This window comes from Rutidosis leptorrhynchoides, chromosome 8 (assembly GCF_046630445.1).
Source record: "Rutidosis leptorrhynchoides isolate AG116_Rl617_1_P2 chromosome 8, CSIRO_AGI_Rlap_v1, whole genome shotgun sequence".
In the NCBI taxonomy this organism is placed as follows: domain Eukaryota; kingdom Viridiplantae; phylum Streptophyta; class Magnoliopsida; order Asterales; family Asteraceae; genus Rutidosis; species Rutidosis leptorrhynchoides.
In genome coordinates this window covers 26,781,529-26,804,924 of record NC_092340.1, presented here as the reverse complement: position 1 = coordinate 26,804,924, position 23,396 = coordinate 26,781,529, and the positions used below count along the sequence as shown (strand labels likewise).

At 33.4% G+C, this 23,396-nt stretch overlaps 1 pseudogene; it reads left to right on the top strand.

Moving 5' to 3' along the window:
• The first annotated feature begins 1,191 nt into the window (after positions 1 to 1,191).
• Positions 1,192 to 23,396, top strand: part of LOC139863247 (uncharacterized) — a 47,054-nt pseudogene continuing 24,849 nt past the window's right edge.

Below are 23,396 nucleotides of genomic sequence, written 5' to 3'. Positions count from 1 at the left end.
TTATCAAATCTATAATATCATTACAATGCAAAATCACTTGTTATTAATAATATTTGTATAACAATTCATTAGTATTGAATACTAATATGAGCTTCTGCATTGCACGACAGATGTATACATTGATATTCGATAACATTAGTATTGATATTTATCAAATGTATAATACAATTAACAATAAAAAAAAACTGTTTATTACTAACAATATTTGTATCGAAAACATTAGTATTGAATACTAACGCACATATTATGAGCTCGTTTATGTGACAGATTTTTTTATTTAAAAATATAAATATGACAGCCTTTAATTATTAATATATTAAATTTAATGAATAATAATTAAAACTTAAAATCAATATATTAGATTTAAATATATTGGGGAGTCAATCTATTATATATTTATATGGTTATGAATGTTACTACGTTTAATAATAAAACTCATACTCCACATATTTAATTAAACATACTTCAAAATGTAATTTGTGATAATGTTCAATATTGGTTGGATAAAATTTGATTTTTTGTGATAATAGATTTCAAAGATTTAATTATTATTTATTATTCTATTATTAAACGTATGTGTAATTGTATAAGAATTTATAAATATCTTTGAATTCAATGGTAAATATGGTAGCTAAATTTCAACCTATATAAAAATTTAATTGAGAAATACTCAGTATTATTTAATACATTTTACGTGTACAAATTTAATTCATTTTAATTGAAAAATTGACACGTGTGCAAATTCAATTCAGATTAATTAAGAAATTGACACGCAGAATTTTTAGCACGCACTTTATAATAATGTATAGATAGATGTATAGATATTAATATCATTACTATTATAATTATATATACTAATCGGTTGACGTCATGATGATCTCAGTATGATGTAGCATCCGCTAATAATTTTTTTTATTTTTATTTGTTTCTTACTAAAACCTTTTTATTATTTAAGTAAATTAACTAAGACGTTTAATTAACTAGTGTCCTCCGTCAATTTGTATATGAGGTTGTGATTTCGAGTCTTGTGGTAAATAAATGAGTGTCTGTTTGTTGTTAAAAAAAAAAAAATTTGTGCATGAATCCTTGTATTCCATTGCCATACACCGTTAATATATCTATCTATCTATCTATATTAAAGCAATAAACTGGGATGCTAATACAAATGAATTATTTTGATCAGTTCCAAAAATGAACTCAAGGAAACCAATATCTTGCTTACTATATTTTTCTCATATTATTACTTTCCTCGTTCCTGGTTTTCTTATATTTCTTGTGACTGCCACCATCATCTCGACTTCCTATGATGGAAACGAGACCGATCACATGGCGTTGTTATCGTTCAAGAAGATGATCACACTAGATCCGTATGGGATTTTAATCTCATGGAACACTTCCTTGCATTTTTTGTGATTGGAGTGGTGTTTCATGTGGAAAACAACATAGAAGAGTGACTTCTCTACAACTGATTTCACAAGGTCTGGAAGGATCTTTGTCTCCTCATGTGGGAAACCTTAGTTTCTTTCGTCAAATTGTACTTAAAAACAACAGTTTTCAAGGAACCGTCCCACAAGATCTGGGTCGTTTATCTAAACTACGCGTCCTTGTTCTTGAGCAAAACCAATTTAACGGATTTATTCCAACTAACTTGTCTCGTTGTTCCAATCTTGAAACACTATTACTTGGTACAAACCAGCTAGTTGGAAGCATACCTAAGGAGGTTAGTTTTCTCTCGAAACTTATGTTTGTTGCACTTAACGATAATAACTTGACAGGTGGTGTCCCATCTTTCTTGGGAAATATCACATCGATGCGAAATTTCTCAGTTACATCAAATCCTGTGGGTGGGAACATTCCCGATACCTTAGGCAGATTGAAAAGTTTAACACTTTTTAGGGCTGGAGAGTGTAAACTTGATGGAATGATCCCTCGTTCCCTTTATAACCTCTCGTCTCTAACAACTTTGTTCTTAGCTAGGAATCAACTTAGCGGTACTATTCCACCCGACATAGGTACAACACTCCCAAATCTTGTTTTCCTTCAATTATGGGACAACCAACTCAGTGGATATCTTCTGTTAAGAACTTGGATTGTAAGTAATCTTCGTGCCTGAAACGGAACCGACTCCGGATTGATCTTTGAATCGTGTGTACACTTTCCTAATCGAATATTTCGACCCAATTAGCCACGGGTTACACGAAGTTTCGATTGGGATAAGACAAAGACTAGATTGTTGTCTTGGCTAAAAGAAAACAATCAAAATTATTGCAGAGATTATCCTCTAATTGTATGAAATGAAAGTGTGTGTAAAAAGATTGAAATCTGGAACCTTTTTCAAATACACCAAATGTGTATTTATAATGGGTCAAAAGGTTTGATGAAGAATCACAACCTTTGATTCATACCCACTAGTTGCTTGGAAGTTCTCATTCATGTATTTAGACTTAAAATGGTCCAAAAACATGAAAAACGGAGTTAAAATGCCCTGGAACAACTCCAAAACGTTTGGGGTTCGAAATGTGCCTTTTGGGTGAAAAAGACACCTTTTCAGCGTCCCCTGTATTAAGCCGCGCCACGGGCCCTTGAGCCGCGCCGCGGGCTAACAAAGGAAAAACACTTGAAAATGTCAAAAGTCTCGACATGGATTTTGTGCCTTAGGCCGCGCCGCGGGTGGCTGAGCCGCGCCGCGGGCTAAGCCTGGCCAGCACTCCATTTTTCCAAACTCAAGGTTTTCACTCGTATGGCCTTTTCAAGTCTTGTTTCGCATTTCTTATGTTCCAAATAACATTTCCAAGTCTAAAGGAAACCTCAAACCACCTCACGTTTTACGAACGTGCACTCCACACTTCTCCGAATTCGTGTAACGTATCAATGGTTCGAAAGACACTTTTAAGTTAGTAATCCAATCCCTAAAATGTATGTTGGATCATGCTAAAATCACCAACAAATCCCCCCCATTTTAGTATGATCCTTGATTACTAAAATACCAACAATTAGAAACTAATGCATAAATGTAAATGTCACATGGATTGAATTTACACATAGTATATTACACGTGCAAGAATTCGAAAATCAGGGTGCTCTAATAGTTTGAACCCATCAATTCATTTGAAAACCTGTCGATAATATACACACTAGTTCCATAATCTCTAACAATACAAACTTGACACTATTAGGAGCCATGTATCCCAATCCAATCATGAACATATAGAAAACTAAGTCCAAAGCTTTCTTGAAGCTGCTCAACTTCATGTCCACTTAGGTAGCTCTCTTCAGTCTTGCTCCTACAATGCAATTTATCAAGAGAACTATTAAGAAGTTATAAACTTCAACCTTACTTTATCTTGTAGGTCCGAACACATACCTTTGGGATTATATGATAAACATGTGTTCCAATCTTCTCAAAATAGGCTTTCCTCATTGAATTCAAGCTTCTAGCGTTGTACTAGAAGGGAATTGGGTATCCCACTTTGAAAGATTTAGATGGACTTCAATCCCACACCAATAGCCGACTTGTGCACCGAGTCTCTGGCTAGTCCCTTGGTCAAGTGATCCGCTAGATTTTGTTCCGATCTCACAAAATCAATGGAGATCACTCCATTTGTGATTAATTCACGTACCATGGAATGTCTAACACCCAAGTGTCTAGACTTACCATTATACATGTGACTATAAGCCTTAGCCACCGTTGAAGCACTATCGCTATGTATACCAATAGGAGGATTGGGCTTTGGCCATAAAGGAATCTCATAAACCAAATTCCTTAACCACTCGGCTTCATTACCCGCCGCAGCCAATGCAACAAATTCCGACTCCATTGTTGAATTTGTGATACATGTTTGCTTTTTGGAAGCCCATGAAATTGCCCCTCCACCAAGTAGGAATATCCAACCAGTATTAGAAGAATGATCTTCCATATTGGTTATCCAACTTGCATCCGAATAACCTTCTAAGATAGAAGGAAAGCTGGTATACGTGATACCAAAGTCCTTGGTTCGCTTCAAATACTTAAATACTCTATTCACATCTTGCCAATGGTGAGAACCCGGGTTACTAGTAAATCTACTCAATTTACCCACCGCATAGGCAATGTCCGGTCTAGTGCAAGTCATTGCATACATTAGACACCCTATAGCACTTGCGTATTTAAGTTGATACACCGCCGAACCCGTATTGGGTAAGAGCTTAAGAGTAGGATCAATGGGAGTACTTACCGGGGAGGTATCCTCAGGATTGAACTTCTTGAGGATCTTCTCAATATAATGAGATTGAGTTATTGTGATGCCATTATCACCACGGATGATCCTTATCCTAAGAATCACATCCGTAACCCCCATAACCTTCATCGAAAACTTAGATGACAAAAATTCTTTGGTCTTATCAACTTGATTTTGGCTAGTACCAAATATCAACATCTCATCCACATACAAGCAAATAATCACACCATTCCCCTTGTGGTCAAATTTGCTATACACACACTTATCCGATTGGTTGATCATAAAGCCATGAGACAAAATGACATCATCAAACTTTTGATGCCATTGCTTTGGTGCTTGTTTAAGTCCATACAAAGACTTAATCAACTTGCACACCTTTGTCTCTTGTCCCGGCATGACAAAACCTTCCGATTGTTTCATGTACACCTCCTCCTCCAAATCACCGTTAAGAAAAGCGGTTTTTACATCCATTTGGTGAATAACAAGATTGTGAATTGACGCAAGCGAAATCAACAATCTAATGGTGGTGATACGCGCAACCGGAGCATAAGTATCAAAGTAATCAATACCCTCCTTTTACCTAAAGCCTTGTATGACCAAACGTGCTTTAAACTTGTCAACCGATCCATCAACTTTCATCTTTCTTTTGAAGATCCACTTGTTGCCCAAAGGTTTACAACCAGGAGGCAAATCAACTAGAACCCATGTATTATTTTCCATGATAGAGTCTATCTCGTCACGAATTGCCTCTTTCCAAAAGGCAACGTCACGAGACCTCATAGCCTCATCATATGTCCTCGGATCCTCTTCAATATTGTAACAATAATGAAGTTGAGATATGACATTATCTCTAGTTCCTTCAACTAAGAATAGTTGAAAATTCTTACCATATGATTTAGGAGTCCTTTTCCTACTCCCTCTACGTGGCTCATGAGTCTCATTTGGAATTTCTTCCATTTGAGCACCTTGGGAGGTACTTTCAATAGGTACCACATCCTTTGGTTTAGGTATTGATGTAAATCTAGATTCATCAAATATTGCATCTCTAGATTCAATCACGGTATTAACCGAAATGGCGTCATTCGGCTCAATGACAAAGAATCTATACGCCTTGGAATGCTCGGCATATCCAATAAAGATGCAATCAATACCCTTTTCACCCAATGTTTTCCTTTTGGGTTCCGGAAGTCTCACGACCGCCCTACATCCCCAAACTCGCAAGTAATGCAAGTTAGGATGTTTGTTAAACCAAAGTTCATATGGAGTCTTCTTCCCATTCTTATTGGGAACCCTATTCAAGATGTAACAAGCCGTTAGCATGGCTTCCCCCCAAAATCCCTCACTCAAACCGGAATAAGACAACATGGAATTAACCATCTCTTTAAGTGTCCTATTCTTCCTTTCGGCTATACCATTTTGTTGTGGCGTATAAGGAGCCGTGGTTTGGTGAATAACTCCTATCGATTGAAAATATTCCGGGTCATAGTACTCGCCACCTCAATCGGTACGCAACATTTTAATTGAACAATCAAGTTGCAATTCTACTTCAGTTTTATAGATTTTAAATTTGTCTAAAGCTTCATCTTTAGAATGCAAAAGATACACATAGCAATACCTAGACGAATCATCTATAAAAGTAATCATGTACTTCTTGTTACCCATTGAAGGAGTATCATGAAGATCACATAAATCACTATGAATTAGTTCCAATAAAGATGATTTCCGGTTTATTTCTCTAGAAGGTTGTCTAGTGATCTTTGTTAGCATACAAGTTTTACATTTATCTAAATGTTTATCAAAACTTGGTATTAAGTCATTCTTAGACATTTCATACATTCGTTTGTAATGTACATGACCTAAACGAGCATGCCATAAACCGGAATCACAAATACTAGAACTAATCATGCAAGTAGAATTAATGGCCCTAGGAACATTTTTGAGATTAAGCATGAACATTCCATTGTTATAGTACCCAAAACCAACAAACACACCACACTTAGACAATATATATTTGTCACTTTCAAACACTTGTTTATACCCACATTTATTCAACATGGGACTAGATACAAGATTCTTACGTAAGTTAGGTACATACAATACATTATAGAGAGTAATAGATTTTCCGGAGCTAAACTCCAATACAACATTTAAATAACCAACAACACTAGCACTAGATTCATTGCCCATGTGCAAAACATCCTTATCCGGTACAAAATTTTTGAACCATTCACGATCCTTGCAAGCATGGCAAGTTGCACCCGAATCTACCCACCATCCAATTGTATCATCCTGTACATAGAATGCATCAGAAATATGCGAAACATAATTCTTAATTGGAATAGTCACAAAGTCAGAATTTTGACCTTGATTAGGAGTAGGATCCTTTGATCCTTGGCCCGCACCCGATGTGCTTGCTCCTTCTACCATCTTGACTTTGCAATCCCACTTAAAGTGATCGGGTTTGCCACATCTCTAACAAGACTTCTTGTCCTTCTTATTGGACGCATTGTTATTGTTTTCAGACTTTCGCTTCTTGTTGTTAGATTTCTTGTTGTATTTATTTCCATGAGATTTATCTTCAATCATGTTGATTGAAGAAGATCCCACTTCTTTACCCTTTCCCTTGCCACTATCTAGTGCCCGAATTGATTCCTCAATTCTCAAGTGACTTCTCAACTCATTCAAATTCATCTCTTCCTTATTGTGTTTGAGTGTGTGTTTGAAATCTTGCCATGAAGGTGGCAATTTATCAATGATGGATGAAACGGTAAAAGTTTCATCCACAATTATTTTGTGTTGGGTAAATTGCCCCAAGATCCTAAGGATCTCATGGAATTGTTCCATGATGGGCCTAGTATCAACAATCTTGTAATTGTTGAAATTACTAACAAGGAATTTCTTGCTAGATGCATCCTCGGCCATATACTTGGCCTCCAATTTATCCCAAAGTTCCTTGGCCGATTCAACCGAATTGTAAACATCAAATAAAACATCGCACATACCATTTAGAATGTGGCCACGACACAGCAAGTCATCATTGTCCCATTTGCTCCTTAACCGGGCATTTTCCATGGTCTCTTCATCTGATTCAACGGGCCTTGGAGTGGACAAAACATACACCAACTTCAATGAAGTCAAAAGAAACTTCATCTTCTTTTGCCATCTCCTGAAATCTGCCCCTTCAAACCTTTCCAATTTTGCAAACCTTGAAGTCATTTCCTTTACCGTTTCACCGGACATGGTGATAAATATTCGATTAGAATGTTAAGAACTTGGATTGTAAGTAATCTTCGTGCCTGAAACGGAACCGAGTCCGGATTGATCTTTGAATCGTGTGTACACTTTCCTAATCGAATATTTCGACCCAATTAGCCACGGGTTACACGAAGTTTCGATTGGGATAAGACAAAGACTAGATTGTTGTCTTGGCTAAAAGAAAACAATCAAAATTATTGCAGAGATTATTCTCTAATTGTATGAAATGAAAGTGTGTGTAAAAAGGTTGAAATCTGGAACCTTTTTCAAATACACCAAATGTGTATTTATAATGGGTCAAAAGGTTTAATGAAGAATCACAACCTTTGATTCATACCCACTAGTTGCTTGGAAGTTCTCATTCATGTATTTAGACTTAAAATGGTCCAAAAACATGAAAAAACGGAGTTAAAATGCCCTGGAACAACCCCAAAACGTTTGGGGTTCGAAATGTGCCTTTTGGGTGAAAAAGACACCTTTTCAGCGCCCCCTGTATTAAGCCGCACCGTGGGCCCTTGATCCGCGCCGCGGGCTAACAAAGGAAAAACACTTGATAATGCCAAAAGTCTCGACATGGATTTTGTGCCTTAGGCCGCGTCACGGGTGGCTGTGCCGCGCCGCGTGTAGTGACCCGAACTTTTCCATGGTTATATATATTAATTGAGATTGATATTTACATGATTAAATGTTTCCAACATGTTAAGCAATCAAACTTGTTAAGACTTGATTAATTGAAATATGTTTCATATAGACAATTGACCACCCAAGTTGACCGGTGATTCACGAACGTTAAAACTTGTAAAAACTATATGATGACATATATATGGATATATATATAGTTAACATGATACTATGATAAGTAAACATATCATTAAGTATATTAACAATGAACTACATATGTAAAAACAAGACTACTAACTTAATGATTTTTAAACGAGACATATATGTAACGATTATCGTTGTAAAGACATTTAATGCATATATATCATATTAAGAGATATTCATACATGATAATATCATGATAATATAATAATTTAAAATCTCATTTGATATTATAAACATTGGGTTAATAACATTTAACAAGATCGTTAACCTAAAGGTTTCAAAACAACACTTACATGTAACGACTAACGATGACTTAACGACTCAGTTAAAATGTATATACATGTAGTGTTTTAATATGTATTTATACACTTTTGAAAGACTTCAATACACTTATCAAAATACTTCTACTTAACAAAAATGCTTACAATTACATCCTCGTTCAGTTTCATCAACAATTCTACTCGTATGCACCCGTATTCGTACTCATACAATACACAGCTTTTAGATGTATGTACTATTGGTATATACACTCCAATGATCAGCTCTTAGCATCCCATGTGAGTCACCTAACACATGTGGGAACCATCATTTGGCAACTAGCATGAAATATCTCATAAAATTACAAAAATATGAGTAATCATTCATAACTTATTTACATGAAAACAAAATTACATATCCTTTATATCTAATCCATACACCAATGACCAAAAACACCTACAAACACTTTAATTCTTCAATTTTCTTCATCTAATTGATCTCTCTCAAGTTCTATCTTCAAGTTCTAAGTGTTCTTCATAAATTCTACAAGTTCTAGTTACATAAAATCAAGAATACTTTCAAGTTTGCTAGCTCACTTCCAATCTTGTAAGGTGATCATCCAACCTCAAGAAATCTTTGTTTCTTATAGTAGGTTATCATTCTAATACAAGGTAATAATCATATTCAAACTTTGGTTCAATTTCTATAACTATAACAATCTTATTTCAAGTGATGATCTTACTTGAACTTGTTTTCGTGTCATGATTCTGCTTCAAGAACTACGAGCCATCCAAGGATCCGTTGAAGCTAGATCCATTTTTCTCTTTTCCAGTAGGTTTATCCAAGGAACTTAAGGTAGTAATGATTTTCATAACATCATTTGATTCATACATATAAAGCTATCTTATTCGAAGGTTTAAACTTGTAATCACTAGAACATAGTTTAGTTAATTCTAAACTTCTTCGCAAACAAAAGTTAATCCTTCTAACTTGACTTTTAAAATCAACTAAACACATGTTCTATATCTATATTATATGCTAACTTAATGATTTAAAACCTGGAAACACGAAAAACACCGTAAAACCGGATTTACGCCGTCGTAGTAACACCGCGGGCTGTTTTGGGTTAGTTAATTAAAAACTATGATAAACTTTGATTTAAATGTTTTTATTCTGAGAAAATGATTTTTATTATGAACATGAAACTATATCCAAAAATTATGGTTAAACTCAAAGTGGAAGTATGTTTTCTAAAATGGTCTTCTAGACGTCGTTCTTTCGACTGAAATGACTACCTTTACAAAAACGACTTGTAACTTATTTTTCCGACTATAAACCTATACTTTTTCTGTTTAGATTCATAAAATAGAGTTCAATATGAAACCATAGCAATTTGATTCACTCAAAACGGATTTAAAATGAAGAAGTTATGGGTAAAACAAGATTGGATAATTTTTCTCATTTTAGCTACGTGAAAATTGGTAACAAATATATTCCAACCATAACTTAATCAACTTGTATTGTATATTATGTAATCTTGAGATACCATAGACACGTATACAATATTTCGACCTATCATGTCGACACATCTATATATGTTTCGGAACAACCATAGACACTCTATATGTGAATGTTGGAGTTCGCTATACAGGGTTGAGGTTGATTCCAAAATATATATAGTTTGAGTTGTGATCAATACTGAGATACATATACACTGGGTCGTGGATTGATTCAAGATAATATTTATCGATTTATTTCTGTACATCTAACTGTGGACAACTAGTTGTAGGTTACTAACGAGGACAGCTGACTTAATAAACTTGAAACATCAAAATATATTAAAAGTGTTGTAAATATATTTTGAACATACTTTGATATATATGTATATATTGTTATAGGTTCGTGAATCAACCAGTGGCCAAGTCTTACTTCCCGACGAAGTAAAAATCTGTGAAAGTGAGTTATAGTCCCACTTTTAAAATCTAATATTTTTGGGATGAGAATACATGCAGGTTTTATAAATGATTTACAAAATAGACACAAGTACGTGAAACTACATTCTATGGTTGAATTATCGAAATCGAATATGCCCCTTTTTATTAAGTCTGGTAATCTAAGAATTAGGGAACAGACACCCTAATTGACGCGAATCCTAAAGATAGATCTATTGGGCCTAACAAACCCCATCCAAAGTACCGGATGCTTTAGTACTTCAAAATTTATATCATATCCGAAGGGTGTCCCGGAATGATGGGGATATTCTTATATATGCATCTTGTTAATGTCGGTTACCAGGTGTTCACCATATGAATGATTTTTATCTCTATGTATGGGATGTGTATTGAAATATGAAATCTTGTGGTCTATTGTTACGATTTGATATATATAGGTTAAACCTATAACTCACCAACATTTTTGTTGACGTTTAAAGCATGTTTATTCTCAGGTGAATACTAAGAGCTTCCGCTGTTGCATACTAAAATAAGGACAAGATTTGGAGTCCATGTTTGTATGATATTGTGTAAAAACTGCATTCAAGAAACTGATTTCGATGTAACATATTTGTATTGTAAACCATTATGTAATGGTCGTGTGTAAACATGATATTTTAGATTATCATTATTTGATAATCTACGTAAAGCTTTTTAAAACCTTTATCTATTAAATAAAGGTTATGATTTGTTTTAAAAATGAATGCAGTCTTTGAAAAACATCTTATATAGAGGTCAAAACCTCGCAACGAAATCAATTAATATGGAACGTTTTTAATCAATAAGAACGGGACATTTCAGTTGGTATCCGAGCGTTGGTCTTAGAGAACCAGAATTTTGCATTAGTGTGTCTTATCGAGTTTGTTAGGATGCATTAGTGAGTCTGGACTTCGACCGTGTTTACTTGAAAAATGATTGCTTAACAAATTTTGTTGGAAACTATATATTTTTAACATGTGAATATTGTAGTGACCCGAACTTTTCCATGTTTATATATATTAATTGAGATTGATATTTACATGATTAAATGTTTCCAACATGTTAAGCAATCAAACTTGTTAAGACTTGATAAATTGAAATATGTTTCATATAGACAATTGACCACCCAAGTTGACAGGCGATTCACGAACGTTAAAACTTGTAAAAACAACATGACGATATATATATGGATATACATATGGTTAACATGAGATTATGATAAGTAAGTATCTCCATAAGTATATTAACAATGAGTTATATACATATAAACAAGACTACTAACTTAAGGATTTCGAAACGAGACATATATGTAACGATTATCGTTGTAACGACATTTAAATGTATATATATCATATTAAGATATATTAATATATCATAATATCATGATAATATAATAATTTAACATCTCATTAGATATAATAAACAATGGGTTAACAACATTAATTGAGATCGTTAACTTAAAGGTTTCAAAACAACACTTACATGTAACGACTAACGATGACTTAACGACTCAGTTAAAATGTATATACATGTAGTGTATTTAGATGTATTAAAATACTTTTGGAAGACTTCAAGACATATATCAAAACACTCATACTTAACGAAAATGGTTACAGTTACTTTCCCATTCTTTTCTTTCATCAAGAATTCTAGTCGTATTCTTACCCGTATTATACACAGCTTCAAAACGTACTTACTATGGGTATATACCAATAGGAACTAACATGGGATTCCACTCTTGATTATGTCATGTATGAATAATCAATTTTAACTTCTACCATGAGCTAGTCAACTAACTAGAACTCCTTTAAACCCCACTCACCACTCACCAATTACCACTCATCATTCACTCCATTTCACTTCCAATTCTCTTTCTAATTCTCTCTCAACACACACACACTATTATGAACGTATTTTTCCAGTAGTTATTCATCATCTTCATCAAAAATCACTTCAAGAATCAAGCTATAATCATCATAGGAAGAACACTTCAAGAACACTTCAAAAATCCCTTCAAGTTTACTAATTTACTTCCAAGCTTTCTAATCCATTCCAAGTAATCATTTAAGATCAAGAAACCTTTGTTATATACAGTAGGTTATCTTTCTTATTCAAGGTAATATTCATATTCAAACTTTGATTCAATTTCTATAACTATAAACTATCTTAATTCGAGTAAAAATCTTACTTGAACTTGTTTTTGTGTCATGATCCTACTTCAAGAACTTTCAAGCCATCCAAGATCCTTTGAAGCTAGATCATTTCTTGTCACTTCCAGTAGGTTTACCTACTAAACTTGAGGTAGTAATGATGTTCATAACATCATTCGATTCATATATATAAAACTATCTTATTCGAAGGTTTAAACTCGTAATCACTAGAACATAGTTTAGTTAATTCTAAACTTGTTCGCAAACAAAAGTTAATACTTCTAACTTGACTTTTAAAATTAACTAAACACATGTTCTATATCTATATGATATGCTAACTTAATGATTTAAAACCTGGAAACACAAAAAACACCGTAAAACCGGATTTACGCTGTCGTAGTAACACCGCGGGCTGTTTTGGGTTAGTTAATTAAAAACTATGATAAACTTTGATTTAAAAGTTGTTATTCTGAGAAAATGATTTTTATTATGAACATGAAACTATATCCAAAAATTATGGTTAAACTCAAAGTGGAAGTATGTTTTCTAAAATGGTCATCTAGACGTCGTTCTTTCGACTGAAATGACTACCTTTACAAAAATGACTTGTAACTTATTTTTCCGACTATAAACCTATACTTTTTCTGTTTATATTAATAAAATAGAGTTCAATATGAAACCATAGCAATTTGATTCACTCAAAACGGATTTAAAATGAAGAAGTTATGGGTAAAACAAGATTGGATAATTTTTCTCATTTTAGCTACGTGAAAATTGGTAACAAATCTATTCCAACCATAACTTAATCAACTTGTATTGTATATTATGTAATCTTGAGATACCATAGACACGTATACAATGTTTCGACCTATCATGTCGACACATCTATATATATTTCGGAACAACCATAGACACTCTATATGTGAATGTTGGAGTTAGCTATACAGGGTTGAGGTTGATTCCAAAATATATATAGTTTGAGTTGTGATCAATACTGAGATACGTATACACTGGGTCGTGGATTGATTCAAGATAATATTTATCGATTTATTTCTGTACATCTAACTGTGGACAACTAGTTGTAGGTTACTAACGAGGACAGCTGACTTAATAAACTTAAAACATCAAAATATATTAAAAGTGTTGTAAATATATTTTGAACATACTTTAATATATATGTATATATTGTTATAGGTTCGTGAATCAACAGTGGCCAAGTCTTACTTCTCGACGAAGTAAAAAATCTGTGAAAGTGAGTTTCATTTGCCTTTTTACCCTTTATATTTTTGGGCTGAGAATACATGCGCAATTTTTATAAATGCTTTACGAAATAGACACAAGTGATCGAAACTACATTCTATGGTTGGATTATTAAACCGAATATGCCCTTTTTATTAAGTCTGGTAATCTAAGAATTAGGGAACAGACACCCTAATTGACGCGAACTCTAAAGATAGATCTATCGGGCCCAACGAGCCCCATCCAAAGTACCGGATGCTTTAGTACTTCGAAATTTATATCATGTCCGAAGGAGGATCCCGGAATGATGGGGATATTCTTATATATGCATCTTGTTAATGTCGGTTACCAGGTGTTCACCATATGAATGATTTTTATCTCTATGTATGGGATGTGTATTGAAATATGAAATCTTGTGGTCTATTGTTACGATTTGATATATATAGGTTAAACCTATAACTCACCAACATTTTTGTTGACGTTTAAAGCATGTTTATTCTCAGGTGAATATTAAGAGCTTCCGCTGTTGCATACTAAAATAAGGACAAGATTTGGAGTCCATGTTTGTATGATATTGTGTAAAAACTGCATTCAAGAAACTGATTTCGATGTAACATATTTGTATTGTAAACCATTATGTAATGGTCGTGTGTAAACAGGATATTTTAGATTATCATTATTTGATAATCTACGTAAAGCTTTTTAAACCTTTATTTATGAAATAAAGGTTATGGTTTGTTTTAAAAATGAATGCAGTCTTTGAAAAACGTCTCATATAGAGGTCAAAACCTCGCAACGAAATCAATTAATATGGAACGTTTTTAATCAATAAGAACGGGACATTTCAGTTGGTATCAGAGCGTTGGTCTTAGAGAACCAGAATTTTGCATTAGTGTGTCTTATCTAGTTTGTTAAGATGCATTAGTGAGTCTGGACTTCGACCGTGTTTACTTGAAAAATGATTGCTTAACAAATTTTGTTGGAAACTATATATTTTTAACATGTGAATATTATGTGATATATTAATCTCTTAACGCGTTTGATATTATGTGATAGATGTCTACCTCTAGAATGTAACGACCCGCACTTTTTCGATCATACTATACTTATAAGATTAATATTTACATAAATTAAACCTTGCCAACATGATAAGCAATCCAAATTGTCGAGACTTATATTTCCGAAAAGAGTTTTACACAACGTTTGACCGTCTAGTTTGACCGATGATATCACGAACTATACAATATATGATAATTATACGTTTGTGTATATAAATGTATATATACATATTTAACATGATTAATAAATGTTTTAATATCTCATTTTGTATTAATAACAACAAGTTATAAATATATTTTGAAACTACTAACTTAAGTTTTCAAAACGATAACTATACGTAACGTTATTTGACATAAATACTTAAGACATATAATGTTTATACATATATTGTATAAGTAATGTATTTAATCACTTTTAAGAACTTAAATACATAAAATCATATAAGTGTATTCACAAAAGATAGCTATATTTGAATCCTCATTCCATTTTTCACAAAATTTCTATACGTATACCTAGAGTATTTGTACTCGTATCATACCAAGCTTCTATACGTATTTACTATTGGTATATACACATCAAATCACCACCTAACCAGCCATTATTCATGCCCTTAGAGCTAGGTAATTACTTTTGGATGATTACTTGACTAATTACAAAAATACAAACTAAAATTTTGTCATGTTATCCTTAAAGATCACATTTTTAGGAGTATATATGTATCATCATTTTTGATTCATTTTTACTTCAATCTCTTAACTAAAAACACACACTCTTTCTTACTCTCTAAACTCCATAACAATCCATCAAAGTTCCATAAAGATCTAGCTTCAAAAACCATACTAAAACACCATACAAAAACCATACAAAAACACTTCAAGAAAACCCTCCAAGAACACCAACTTACTTCCAATCTTTCATCCACCTCTAGTACCCTTTTGATTCTAGCTTCTTACTTCTCTTTTACAGCAACTTCATCCAAGGAACTTGAGGTAGAATCTATGTTCATAACCTTATTCGATTCATATATATATATAGCTATCTTATTTTGTGGTACAAAAGTTTAACAACAAGAACATAGTTTGAATGTTTTCAAACTTGTTTGCAAACTAAATAGATCCTTCTAACTTGACTTTTAAAATACTTCAAGACCTGTAATATAACTTATGTATATGCTAATTTAACAAGGTAAAACTTGGTTTTTCAAAGTATAAGTATTTTTAGAAAAATGGTCATTAAATGATTTTGTTGTAACAAAAATGTTTAACTTCATATGTTTCACTAATGTTTCACTTATGCCGTATGATTTTGAATACAAACCAAGGTATTTACAGTTCATAGTCTTAAAGAAGAACTCGATCCAAGAAGATGGCAATTTGAATCAACGAAAACGGATTTGTAACGAAGAAACTATGACCGAAACAAAATTGGTTATCCTAGATCATTTCAACTACGGGATCAATTGGAAAAAAATGATATAAATCACATATTTCTAAGATAACATGATATTTTATATATATGTACTTATAATTCAATTTTATATGGTTCAGGATCACCCGTAAACAATACGAGAAGATTAATCATAAGATCCCATGTTTGTACGCAACACGTCATTTGACAACACCGGTACTTTATGTACGCAACACGTCATTTGACAACACCGGTACCGTGGGTCAAGATTAATCTCGACCAACACATATACGATGGGGTTTTATTGATTTCGTTGGGGGTTTTATTTATTTCATTGCGGGTATATTAAACATCTAAAAATGAACCATTAAAATTGAATTACTAACATCGGACTGCTAACTACGGACTAAGGAATTATTCAAAGTATTAAAAGTATAACAAGTATATATTTATAACGTTTGTTTAAAAATGAAAACATATTGATATATTATATATGGATAGGTTCGTGATATCAACCGGAAGACCGAGTCAAAATATATATATCATCAAGACAAGAGTGAGTATATAGTCCCACTTTTAAACTCTAAATATTTCGGGATGAGAATACATGTATTTTATGTTTTACGATATGGACACAAGTAACTGAAAAATATGTTCTACGTTGAGTTGTACCACTGGCATACTTCCCTGTAGCTTGGTAACTAATATTTACAGCGGTATTGTAAACGCGAATCCTGTTGATAGATCTATCGGGCCTGACAACCCCAACCGGACTGGACGACCAGTATTCAACGGTTGCACAGTACTTCGTTTTGTGACTACACTTGGTACGGTGTAGTAAGATTTCATATTAAAGGGAATATGCGACGTGAAAATGTTAAGTATGGTTACCAAGTGCTCAACCACTTAGAATATTTTTATTGAAATGTTTATATACGAAATCTTGTGGTCTATATATATATTGCTGCGCACTAAACCTATATCTCACCAACTTTATGTTGACGTTTTTAAACATGTTTATTCTCAGGTGATAATTAAAGCTTCCGCTGCATTATGTTGAATCTAAGCAGGATCATGCGTACTCATATTTGTGTCAAAAATAAAACTGCATATCCGAGGACGTGTGTTGTAAAATATGCTAGAAATCGTGTTGTTATTATCATTTGTAAAGTTTGTAAGTCGAAGATTATCGTTAAACGATAATCATCTTTTTATTGTCTAAAGCTTGTAACAAAAATAATGGTTTGGTTTGTAATGTATAATATATGCAGTTTTCCTTTTTAAAAATGTCGCATATAGAGGTCAATACCTCGCAATGAAATCATACGTTATCTAACACGTTCTTATGGTTAAGGACGAGTTATGACATAGAACAAGTCCCATTGACTCACCTAATAATAATGAAGAGTCAAATGTAAATTGGAATGATTCGTGGACTGATTCACAAGTTCCCGAAGAGGAACCGGAAGAAGAGTCGGAACCGGAAGAAGAATCGGAACCGGAAGAAGAATCGGAACCGGATGAAGAAATAGAACCGGTGGGGGAAATAATAAAACGGTTAAGTAAAAGAAAATCCTCAACCAACCGACCAAGGTTAATTATGGTCAATGGTGTTTCCGCCAAGGAAGCAAAATATTGGGAGGATTACCAATTTTCCGATGAATCGGATTCCGACGAGAATTCCGATGATGTTATAAAAATTACCCCAACTGAATTTAAAAAGGCAAAAGAAAATAATAAGGGAAAGGGCATAAAAATAGAGAAATATAATTCCAACCCCGATGAACTTTATATGTATCGTCAACCCCCGAAGTCCTTAAGTTGTAACAATGACCCGGGAACCTCTAAACCACCAGGTTTTTCTAAACCAATGTGGATAACGACAGCTCGTATTAGGGGAACATCATATATCCCTAGAAACTTGGCAAAACGAACCAAAACTGAAGAAGAAGAAACAAGCGAGTCGGAATAAGTAATATAAGTAATATAGTGTGCTTATGCTTTATGATATATGTAAAAATTGCTTGTATTAATAAGTATTTTTTTTATGAATCTAACTCTTGTCTATTTTACAGTATAAAAACACAAAATGGATAGACAACCCAATATTTTAAGAGACCTACCCGGAGACATGATTGATGAAATCTTGTCTAGAGTCGGTCAGAATTCTTCGGCACAACTATTTAAGGCGAGAACAGTTTGTAAGACATTCGAAGAACGTTCCAAGAATGCCTTGGTTTATAAAAGGCTTTCGTTCGAAAGATGGGGAATATCATGAAATGTCCCGTTCTTATTGATTAAAAACGTTCCATATTAATTGATTTCGTTGCGAGGTTTTGACCTCTATATGAGACGTTTTTCAAAGACTGCATTCATTTTTAAAACAAACCATAACCTTTATTTCATAGATAAAGGTTTTAAAAAGCTTTACGTAGATTATCAAATAATGATAATCTAAAATATCCTGTTTACACACGACCATTACATAATGGTTTACAATACAAATATGTTACAACAAAATAAGTTTCTTGAATGCAGTTTTTACACAATATCATACAAGCATGGACTCCAAATCTCGTCCTTGTTTAAGTATGCGATAGCGGAAGCTCTTAATAATCACCTGAGAATAAACATGCTTAAAACTTAAACAAAATTGTTGGTGAGTTATAGGTTTAACCTATATATATCAAATCATAATAATAGACCACAAGATTTCATATTTCAATACACATCCCATACATAGAGATAAAAATCATTCATATGGTGAACACCTGGTAACCGACATTAACAAGATGCATATATAAGAATATCCCCATCATTCCGGGACACCCTTCGGATATGATATAAATTTCGAAGTACTAAAGCATCCGGTACTTTGGATGGGGTTTGTTAGGCCCAATAGATCTATCTTTAGGATTCGCGTCAATTAGGGTGTCTGTTCCCTAATTCTTAGATTACCAGACTTAATAAAAAGGGGCATATTCGATTTCGATAATTCAACCATAGAATGTAGTTTCACGTACTTGTGTCTATTTTGTAAATCATTTATAAAACCTGCATGTATTCTCATCCCAAAATATTAGATTTTAAAAGTGGGACTATAACTCACTTTCACAGATTTTTACTTCGTCGGAAAGTAAGACTTGGCCACTGGTTGATTCACGAACCTATAACAATATATACATATATATCAAAGTATGTTCAAAATATATTTACAACACTTTTAATATATTTTGATGTTTTAAGTTTATTAAGTCAGCTGTCCTCGTTAGTAACCTACAACTAGTTGTCCACAGTTAGATGTACAGAAATAAATCGATAAATATTATCTTGAATCAATCCACGACCCAGTGTATACGTATCTCAGTATTGATCACAACTCAAACTATATATATTTTGGAATCAACCTCAACCCTGTATAGCTAACTCCAACATTCACATATAGAGTGTCTATGGTTGTTCCGAAATATATATAGATGTGTCGACATGATAGGTCGAAACATTGTATACGTGTCTATGGTATCTCAAGATTACATAATATACGATACAAGTTGATTAAGTTATGGTTGGAATAGATTTGTTACCAATTTTCACGTAGCTAAAATGAGAAAAATTATCCAATCTTGTTTTACCCATAACTTCTTCATTTTAAATCCGTTTTGAGTGAATCAAATTGCTATGGTTTCATATTGAACTCTATTTTATGAATCTAAACAGAAAAAGTATAGGTTTATAGTCGGAAAAATAAGTTACAAGTCATTTTTTGTAAAGGTAGTCATTTCAGTCGAAAGAACGACGTCTAGATGACCATTTTAGAAAACATACTTCCACTTTGAGTTTAACCATAATTTTTGGATATAGTTTCATGTTCATAATAAAAATCATTTTCTCAGAATAACAACTTTTAAATCAAAGTTTATCATAGTTTTTAATTAACTAACCCAAAACAGCCCGCGGTGTTACTACGACGGCGTAAATCCGATTTTACGGTGTTTTTCGTGTTTCCAGGTTTTAAATCATTAAGTTAGCATATCATATAGATATAGAACATGTGTTTAGTTGATTTTAAAAGTCAATTTAGAAGGATTAACTTTTGTTTGCGAACAAGTTTAGAATTAACTAAACTATGTTCTAGTGATTACAAGTTTAAACCTTCGAATAAGATAGCTTTATATGTATGAATCGAATGATGTTATGAACATCATTACTACCTTAAGTTCCTTGGATAAACCTACTGGAAAAGAGAAAAATAGATCTAGCTTCAACGGATCCTTGGATGGCTCGAAGTTCTTGAAGCAGAATCATGACACGAAAACAAGTTCAAGTAAGATCATCACTTGAAATAAGATTGTTATAGTTATAGAAATTGAACCAAAGTTTGAATATGATTATTACCTTGTATTAGAATGATAACCTACTGTAAGAAACAAAGATTTCTTGAGGTTGGATGATCACCTTACAAGATTGGAAGTGAGCTAGCAAACTTGAAAGTATTCTTGATTTTATGTAACTAGAACTTGTAGAATATCTGAAGAACACTTAGAACTTGAAGATAGAACTTGAGAGAGATCAATTAGATGAAGAAAATTGAAGAATTAAAGTGTTTGTAGGTGTTTTTGGTCGTTGGTGTATGGATTAGATATAAAGGATATGTAATTTTGTTTTCATGTAAATAAGTCATGAATGATTACTCATATTTTTGTAATTTTATGAGATATTTCATGCTAGTTGCCAAATGATGGTTCCCACATGTGTTAGGTGACTCACATGGGCTGCTAAGAGCTAATCATTGGAGTGTATATACCAATAGTACATACATCTAAAAGCTGTGTATTGTACGAGTACGAATACGGGTGCATACGAGTAGAATTGTTGATGAAACTGAATGAGGATGTAATTGTAAGCATTTTTGTTAATTAGAAGTATTTTGATAAGTGTCTTGAAGTCTTTCAAAAGTGTATGAATACATATTAAAACACTACATGTATATACATTTTAACTGAGTCGTTAAGTCATCGTTAGTCGTTACATGTAAATGTTGTTTTGAAACCTTTAGGTTAACGATCTTGTTATATGTTGTTAACCCAATGTTTATAATATCAAAAGAGATTTTAAATTATTATATTATCATGATATTAAGATGTACGAATATCTCTTAATATGATATATATACATTAAATGTCGTTACAACGATAATCGTTACATATATGTCTCGTTTCAAAATCATTAAGTTAGTAGTCTTGTTTTTACATATGTAGTTCATTGTTAATATACTTAATGATATGTTTACTTATCATAATATCATGTTAACTATATATATAACCATATATATGTCATCATATAGTTTTTACAAGTTTTAACGTTCGTGAATCACCGGTCAACTTGGGTGGTCAATTGTCTATATGATGCCTATTTCAATTAATCAAGTCTTAACAAGTTTGATTGCTTAACATGTTGGAAACATTTAATCATGTAAATATCAATCTCAATTAATATATATAAACATGGAAAAGTTCGGGTCACTACAGTACCTACCTGTTAAATAAATTTCGTCCCGAAATTTTAAGCTGTTGAAGGTGTTGACGAATCTTCTGGAAATAGATGCGGGTATTTCTTCTTCATCTGATCTTCACGCTCCCAGGTGAACTCGGGTCCTCTACGAGCATTCCATCGAACCTTAACAATTGGTATCTTGTTTTGCTTAAGTCTTTTAACCTCACGATCCATTATTTCGACGGGTTCTTCGATGAATTGAAGTTTTTCGTTGATTTGGATTTTATCTAACGGAATAGTGAGATCTTCTTTAGCAAAACATTTCTTCAAATTCGAGACGTGGAAAGTGTTATGTACAGCCGCGAGTTGTTGAGGTAACTCAAGTCGGTAAGCTACTGGTCCGACACGATCAATAATCTTGAATGGTCCAATATACCTTGGATTTAATTTCCCTCGTTTACCAAATCGAACAACGCCTTTCCAAGGTGCAACTTTAAGCATGACCATCTCTCCAATTTCAAATTCTATATCTTTTCTTTTAATGTCAGCGTAGCTCTTTTGTCGACTTTGGGCGGTTTTCAACCGTTGTTGAATTTGGATGATCTTCTCGGTAGTTTCTTGTATAATCTCCGGACCCGTAATCTGTCTATCCCCCACTTCACTCCAAAAAATCAGAGACCTGCACTTTCTACCATAAAGTGCTTCAAACTGCGCCATCTCAATGCTTGAATGGTAGATGTTGTTGTAGGAAAATTCTGCTAACGGTAGATGTCGATCCCAACTGTTTCTGAAATCAATAACACATGCTCGTAGCATGTCTTCAAGCGTTTGTATCATCCTTTCGCTCTGCCCATCAGTATGTGGATGATAGGCAGTACTCATGTCTAGACGAGTTCCTAATGCTTGCTGTAATGTCTGCCAGAATCTTGAAATAAATCTGCCATCCCTATCAGAGATAATAGAGATTGGTATTCCATGTCTGGAGACGACTTCCTTCAAATACAGTCGTGCTAACTTCTCCATCTTGTCATCTTCTCTTATTGGTAGGAAGTGTGCTGATTTGGTGAGACGATCAACTATTACCCAAATAGTATCAAAACCACTTGCAGTCCTTGGCAATTTAGTGATGAAATCCATGGTAATGTTTTCCCATTTCCATTTCGGGATTTCGGGTTGTTGAAGTAGACCTGATGGTTTCTGATGCTCAGCTTTGACCTTAGAACACATCAAACATTCTCCTACGTATTTAGCAACATCGGCTTTCATACCCGGCCACCAAAAATGTTTCTTGAGATCCTTGTACATCTTTCCCGTTCCAGGATGTATTGAGTATCTGGTTTTATGAGCTTCTCTAAGTACCATTTCTCTCATATCTCCAAATTTTGGTACCCAAATCCTTTCAGCCCTATACCGGGTTCCGTCTTCCCGAATATTAAGATGCTTCTCCGATCCTTTGGGTATTTCATCTTTTAAATTACCCTCTTTTAAAACTCCTTGTTGCGCCTCCTTTATTTGAGTAGTAA